An 8,464-nucleotide genomic window follows, 5' to 3' on the forward strand; every position below is an offset into this window, starting at 1 on the left:
GACTGTTTATCATTACTTTTGAAACTGTACCCTATTAAAAAGCCTGTTAGTGTATTTTACTTGTTTGCTTCATAAATCATTTTTTGAATGCCCTGATTAAGGACTTTCTATAACACTTACATTACAGACAGCGGGGCAACAAAACAAAAATGAAAATATAAAATGGAAAGTAAAAATTTCCTTGCAAACTGAACATTTGCCAGTCACCGGCAAGTAAAAATTTTGTTATTAATATTTCCCCTGCCTATGATTGGGTATCCTTTTAAAAGTGAATTTTACCACATTCACCAAGCTCTGGGTCAAATTAATTTGCAAAGTGCAACTTACCCTGCACAGTGAACATTCTATTTACCTTTAGTAAATAACCCCATAGCTACACAAAGCTAAAAAAGGCACTGGCCCATTCAGTTCTATGTATGTATGTGTGTGTGTTTGTGTATATATGTAGACATTTGTGTGTGTCTCTATTTATATATGTACAGTGAAGGAAATAAGTATTTGATCCCCTGCTGTTTTTGAATGTTTGCCCACTCACAAAGAAATGATCAGTCTAAAAATCGAATGGTAGGTGTATTGTACCTCTGAGAGACAGAATAGCAACAGAACATTCAAAAGAAATGCATGTGTAACAAATTATGCAATGAATTGCATGTTCATGAGGGAAATAAGTATTTGATCCCCTTCACAAAACATGACTTAGTACTTGGTGGCAAATCCCTTGTTGGTAATCACAGAGGTCAGATGTTTCCTGTAGTTGGCCACCAAGTTTGCACACATCTCAGGAGGGATTTTGGCCGACTCCTCTTGGCAGATCCTCTCCAAGTCATTAAGGTTTGGTGGCTCACATTTGGCAACTTGAACTTTCAGCTCCCTCCACAGATTTTTAATTGAATTAAGGTCTAGAGACTGGCTAGGTCACTCCAGGACCTTAATGTGCTTCTTCTTGAGCCACTCCTTTGTTGCCTCGGCCGTGTGTTTTGGGTCATTGTCATGCTGGAACACCCATCCATGACCCATTTTCAATGCCCTGGCTGAGGGAAGAAGGTTCTCACCCAAGATTTGATAATACATTGCCCCATCTATCGTTCCTTTGATGCGATGCAGTTGTCCTGTCCCCTTAGCAGAAAAACACCCCCAAAACAGAATGTTTCCACCACCATGTTTGACAGTTGGGATGGTGTTCTTGGGGTCATAGGCAGCATTACTCCTCCTCCAAACAGTTGAGTTGATGCCAAAGACCTCGATTATGGTCTCATCTGACCACAACACTTTCAACCAGTCCTCCTCTGCATCATTTAGATGTTCAGTGGCAAACTTCAGACAAGCCTGGACATGTGCTTTCTTGAGCAGAGGGACCTTGCGGGCACTGCAGGATTTAAATCCTTGTCAGCGTAGTGTGTTACCAATTGTTTTCTTGGTGACTGTGGTCCCAGCTGCCTGGAGATCATTGACAAGATCCTCATGTGTAGTTCTGGGATGATTCCTCACTGTTCTCATGATCATTGACACTCCATGAGGTGAGATCTTGCATGGTGCACCAGACCTAGGAAGACTGACAGTTGTTTTATGTTTCTTCCATTTGCAAATGATTGCACCAACTGTTGTCACCTTCTCACCAAGCTGCTTGGCAATAGTTTGGTAGCCCAGTCCAGCCTTGTGTAGGTCTACAATCTTATCCCTGACATCCTTGGACAGCTCTTTGGTCTTTGCCATGGTGGAGAGTTTGGAATCTGATTGTTTGATTGCTCCTGTGGACAGGTGTCTTTTATACAGGTCACAAAATGAGATTAGCAGCACTCCCTTTAAGAGACTGCTTCTAATCTCAGCTTGTTACCTGTATGAAAGACACCTGGTAGCCAGAAATCCTGCTGAATTATAGGGGATAAAATACTTATTTCCCTCATGAACATGCAAATCAGTGCATCATTTGTTAGACATGCATTTCTTTAGAATTTTTTGTTGCTATTCTTTCTCAGTGTTACAATGCACCTACCATTCGATTTTTAGACTGATAATTTCTTTGTGAGAGGGCAAACATTTAAAATCAGCAGGGGATCAAATACTTATTTCTTTCACTGTATGTGTGTATATGTATGTATGTATGCCCATGAATTTTCATAACCCTATATATTATGGTCCCGGAAGCAGTTATCTAAAACATTTTTAATTTATCAACACTCTCAGCTGATAGGGAATTAATATTTTCAATGTACTAACAGTAAAGATTCCCTTATGCAATATACGATTCATCTGTATACAGTCATGTAGGCCTTAAAGAGGAGCTCCAGCCACTTTTGTGTTTAATAAAAGTCAGCAGCTACAAAAACTGTAGCTGTTGTCTATTAACCTCCCTGGCGGTATGATTATGTCAGGAATTTTGTACCAAAAGCGGTACCATTTTTTTGCATGGAAATTTGGTGTTATGTATTGTAGGCCTGCAATTCTTAGTAATTACTTACTTAATAAATACTCATAAAAAATAATAATATAATAATAATACATTTAATTCAATCATATAATCAAACCAAAAACACTGAAATTTGAAATATAGCGCCAAGTTCGCACATCACTGAGCAAAGTCGCAAAATCGTTTTCAGTGTCTGATGACAAATTTCCCCCATGAATCATTATCACTCAATTCTGCAAGTAGTTCTTGTAGGGAAATATGAGCTAGGGCTATTGATGCAGGTATACCATTTTGTGTTCATTATGCTTACATTGTGATAAGAGTTAGAGTGATGCTTTAAGTAGATGAAATAATTATGTCTTAAGTAAAGGTTATAAGAAATGCCAGCATTATGTTCGAGCTTATATGGAAAATTTTAATATGTATATGTATGTAACAAGTACAACCCCAAACGTAACAGGAAGAACGCTAGACTGCAGGTGTCTGCAAAACATCGTACAAAACATAGATAGATGTTCAGATAAGAGATCTGGGAACACAGCCAAAAATGGCAGGATGTACTGACTGAGGTTAACTTTTTAACAGTTGAAGAAAAGGTGCACCTTGTCTAGTATCTGGGTAGAAGTTAAAGGTACGCTTTACTATTGGATAATTTGAGTTTGTCTTACTATTGGATAATTTGGGTTTGTGGTTTATGCCTTTATAAGCTGTAATGTACGTAATAAACTTTGCAATCTTCCTGTATCCGACCTGTGTGCCTGGTTACTTTGATTGCCCGATCGATCGAGCCCGTGCCACACCCAGACGCCGCGCGGCATATAAGAAATAAGAATATAAGGATTCCAGGAAAGAGGGAATTCCTAACAGCTGGTACCAGGAGTGGGGTCCCGCTAATCCAGGTGAGTAATATCGTTTCAATATACCTTTGTTATATTATGATATTGCCTTCTCTGGATACGGTGACGTCTCACGCAAAGTGAAACTGAAAGTAGTTTAGTGTTTTGTAAAGGAGGGGTTCTGTCTCGCTCCTAGAATAGTGTAGTTTAGTGTTATATGATGGAGGGGTTCTGTTCTCGCTCCAATAGTGAAGTCTAGAGTTCTGGCGGGGTTCTGTCTCGCGCCGTAAATAGAGGTTTTTTATTTTTAACTGCGGGTAGGGTCAGACTCGTTCTCCGCAGGTTTATCAGATCTGTGACAGTTTAGACTGCACAGACTGTACAGGAAACATTGAGGGGTTCTGTTCTCGCTCAATAAAGGAAAAGTAATAAAAGAGGCAGGGAAATACGAAACGGAGCTAAGTTCCGTTTTTAGGGAACTGTCTGTGGTGTGCCGGTGCTAATGGTATAATAAAAAAAAGCAACATTGTATTGTGGATAATTGTTTGTTAAATGTTTGAAGTGTGAATTAGGCGTATTGCAAGAGTAACGTGTGACTGGTGTCCATATCCTTGTCTGCATCCTCATGTTTTTACTCATATTGTATATAGGATCTATATAATTTTACCCTGTGTTATTGATTAATGGAAAGTAACTGTTGGATTCATTGTCTATATATATATTGTGTGTATATTGGGGATCTGATCTATTGTATTCATTTTCTATCGAATTGTTTTCTAATTGATAAGTAGATATGGGAAATAAATTGGGCAAGGAGGAGTCTGAAGGTGAGCAGACAAAACCATGTCCTTACATGTATATTGCGGACACCTGTGGGGAATATTATGTAGACCCATTTTGGGAATTGGTGAGGAAAAGAGCAAGCCAACTTGAAATAAGTTGTTTGGCCCCTGGCTCAAAGCAACAGTGGGAGGAGGTAGAGAAAATTTGTGGGGTACATCCAAAACATAATTACCCCCCCGGTGTCTGGGATGATTATATGATAAAATGTTTTAAAAATGGGATAAGGCACTGAAGGAATATAGAACTAAATTTCCCCTGACTTCCCACATATATGTGAAAAAGACGTACCTCCAGCCTATGACAATAGTGTCCTCATACCTGACCTACCACCCCTACCTGCTCCGACTGCACCCCCGCCTTATGTATTATACTCAGCGGAGAAGGAGACAGACCATGGGAAGCCTAAAACAAATGATTCGTTGACTATTTATCCAGGTCTGGGTTCACTGACATCTGCGGTGGTTATCGGGACAGCAGTAGAGAAAGACGAACAGAGAAAGGAGGATGAGAAAGAGTATCAAAGGTGGAGAGAGAAGAAGGAGAGGGAGAGGAAACAAATAGCAGAAAGGGAAGCCGAGTGCAAGAAAGCATTAGATGAATCTAGCAGAAAGGACAATTTTGACTGATCAAGGGAAGGCAGATGAAACAGTAGAACAGATAGCAGCAAAAGACAAACTTGTAATGGTTGAACAGAAAACAAAAAAAGAAACCCGAAATCAAACATAACACTTCCACTGATTACAGTAGGGGACACAAAGGTACAGGTACCCTTACCAGTGGGATTGATTAAGGATCTTAAATTCTTGTGTCCTAACCCCAGATGACATACTCATTGCACAATTAACCTTTGCAGTCCTGCCCATGTGCCCAGTTGCATTGATGGGTAGAGAATTAATGTCTGAGCTCATGATCAGCATAACATTTGACAATCAAGGAAGACTGACAGCTAAGACTAAAATGTGTGAACTGACTAATCCAAAGAGAAAGGACCATATAGGACTTTACATACTTCTACCAAACGACCTGACCTCCCACCCGATTTGGGCGGAGGACAAAACTGCGGTAGGCTTTGTTAGTGTAGTGTCAGTGGACGCAGTTGCAGCCGTACTCACACAGGAACACGGAGGGAAAAATAGACCAGTGGCTTACCTTTCGAAGAAGTTGCCTTGTGTGGTTTTGGGCATGCCTCATTGCCTGCAAGCGATGGCTGCATGTGCGATGGCTGTAAAGGATGCAAGTAAACTGACACAGGGATCTCCGACTGTGTTATACACCACACATTCAATAGCAGCGCTATTGCACAATATGACGACACAGCACATGACAGCACAGAGACTGAGTGGGTATGAAGTGATCTTACTCAGCACTGCTAATTTGCAGATTGAAACTTGTCCGGAAACGGCTCCGGTGCTTAGGTTGCTACACATGCTGCTAAATTTGGGTGAGACGGGAGGAGAAATGGTGACTGTACCCCCTCTACCTGACTGTGAGGAAATGGTGTTAGACAATACTTCACCCAGTGATGATCCAAAGGACATACCCCAATCGGGCAGTATAGATGTTTTTGTTGATGGCAGCTGTGTCAGACCAGATGATCATACCTACCAAACGGGTTATGCTGTAGTGATGCTACCAGACATAGTCATTGAGGCCAAACCGCTTCATGCTAATTCAGCCCAGCAAGCTGAGTTAGTTGTTAATGCGCGCCTGTCAACCTTTTGCTGACCAAAGAATGAACATTTACACTGACAGCAGATATGCATATGGGGTAGTACATGATTATAACATGATCCGTTAGCCAGAGGTAACAATTTAGCAGACAGAGCAGCAAAGGAAGCAGCCGTGTCCTCCACACCCACACACAACATGACATTGTTTATGCAAGATTTCAAGAACTCATGAGCAGGACAATAAAAGACAGACTGAAGAAAGCCACAGGGGGAACTTTAAAGAACTGGCTGCTATATCTCCCTGCAGTTCTTTACCAAAAAGACCACCCCTAATAAAGACTGGACTTTCCCCATATGAAATACTGATGGGTAGACCCCCAAATGACCGCCAAACCCCAGGTGACGAAACTAACCTTTCTGCTTTACAGGAGGAATACGTAAAACATCTGGTAAGTGTGTTATCTGAAAACCAAGAAAAGGTGTCTGTCACCTGTCCTCCTCTTTCCACAGATCCCACTCATCCATTCCTGCCGGGTGACAACGTCCTGATCAAACAACTGGCTGCAAGGAAAAAGACGGGACCCATTTTGCAAGGCCCATTTGAAGTCCTTAAAGTCGCCAAAACAGCAGTTCTAACTGACCAGACTCCACAATGGATCCATGCATCGAGGTTGAAGAAATGCCCGGAGATGAGGGACTCCCCAAGAGGTTCGCCAGAACAAGAGAACACAGTTTCTATGCCCACCGACATCCCACCCCAGAACTCTTGAACCTGATACCCCCAGCACAACAGCACACTTTTACCTGTTGGATGAATGGATACCCCACCCCATTGCATCCCACTGACCCACAGACATTGGGTTATACATAACTGAGACTGTTAACATACATATGATCAGTATGCTAGCAGATCCATCTATTAAGACACTGAATGAACCTTCATCCACTTAGTGCACATTTTTGATTCAAAATGAGACTTACTGATGACAAATGAAAGAATCCTATAAGACATAGACAGCTTACATCCCAAAGGCCTCAAGACCCGGAGGAAGATGACTCTCAGGACAAAGGGGATTCCGAGATAACAGAGGACCCCCTTTCTTCTGACAACCAATCAAATAATGGAAGGTGCCAAAATATTCGGAAGTGGTACCGAGTTATTCCAAAGATTTATAAAATAATTAATTGCACTTTATACACTAGCACTTCTTTTTGCAATTTTTATTTATTTAAAGTTTTCAAAAGAGGAGTGGGTAAGACTATGATGCTAGCAGTTAAGCACAAGAGCCCAGACTCCACCTCTCCAACAGATAGCTCCAGGCTTGCTTTGTTTGGACAATCCAGAGAGGAGTTGTGGTATTCTGAGTGATCATGTTGAACAAAGGTTCAATATGATCAAAGAGGGGGTTGTAGGGAAATATGAGCTAGGGCTATTGATGCAGGTATACCATTTTGTGTTCATTATGCTTACATTGTGATAAGAGTTAGAGTGATGCTTTAAGTAGATGAAATAATTATGTCTTAAGTAAAGGTTATAAGAAATGCCAGCATTATGTTCGAGCTTATATGGAAAATTTTAATATGTATATGTATGTAACAAGTACAACCACAAAATGTAACAGGAAGAACGCTAGACTGCAGGTGTCTGCAAAACATCGTACAAAACATAGATAGATGTTCAGATAAGAGATCTGGGAACACAGCCAAAAATGGCAGGATGTACTGACTGAGGTTAACTTTTTAACAGTTGAAGAAAAGGTGCACCTTGTCTAGTATCTGGGTAGAAGTTAAAGGTACGCTTTACTATTGGATAATTTGAGTTTGTCTTACTATTGGATAATTTGGGTTTGTGGTTTATGCCTTTATAAGCTGTAATGTACGTAATAAACTTTGCAATCTTCCTGTATCCGACCTGTGTGCCTGGTTACTTTGATTGCCCGATCGATCGAGCCCGTGCCACACCCAGACGCCGCGCGGCATATAAGAAATAAGAATATAAGGATTCCAGGAAAGAGGGAATTCCTAACAGTTCTGATTTACTATTGCTGTTCTCTAGCCGGTCTAAAACCGATTTTGACCTAAAGGGATGCTTTTTGGATGCCGTGGACTTTTCTAAGTTTCCAGGCAGAAAGAACAGTCAAAATGCAGGCAAGGCACAGGACCAAGCAGTAGGGACAAAATGTATGTGAAATGCTTTGATATAGGAATGTTTTGCTATGAAATAATCGTTTTAAAAAAAATGTCATTTTTTTTTTCATTTTCAAATTTGACGCCGGTTCCGGCGCCCGTACGTCCCGACGTCACAGGGACCGGAACACGGAAGCCAGATGCCGGCATCGGCCGGAGAAGATGGCAGGGGACGCTGCAGGGGATGCATCGCGGGAGCGAAGGACAAGGTAAGCGCTGCAGGGAATCCCTGAGCAACGCCGCATGGTAAGCCCAAGTGTAGCTCGGGGTTACCGCTTTTGGTACTGAAACTTTACCCCGAGCTACACTCAGGAATACCGCCAAGGGGGTTAATAAACACACACTCTCCTATCTCAGCATCCAGGGTGTGCTCACCCAAGCCATCCCTTCCTTCCGTCTTCTGTCCCCAGGACCGGATGCTCAACTGTGGGCACCCGGCTGTGACAGCTTGCAGTTTTACAGCTGGGTGTCCACTGCACAACTTTGCTACGCATTGTGAATGGCACCTGTCACATATCCCA

The 8,464-nt window shown here is 41.7% G+C and overlaps 1 long non-coding RNA gene across 1 annotated transcript; it reads left to right on the forward strand.

Annotated features, from left to right (window-relative positions):
• The first annotated feature begins 2,856 nt into the window (after positions 1 to 2,856).
• Positions 2,857 to 7,662, forward strand: LOC149462775 (uncharacterized). The gene is made up of 2 exons (XR_016312589.1): positions 2,857 to 3,306; positions 6,267 to 7,662. It is a non-coding gene; the product is annotated as an uncharacterized LOC149462775 (long non-coding RNA).
• The last annotated feature ends 802 nt before the right edge of the window (positions 7,663 to 8,464 follow it).

The sequence above is a fragment of the Staurois parvus genome, unplaced genomic scaffold, assembly GCF_062004578.1.
Source record: "Staurois parvus isolate SC_StPar_1 unplaced genomic scaffold, SC_StPar_1.0 ptg000168l, whole genome shotgun sequence".
Lineage (NCBI taxonomy): Eukaryota > Metazoa > Chordata > Amphibia > Anura > Ranidae > Staurois > Staurois parvus.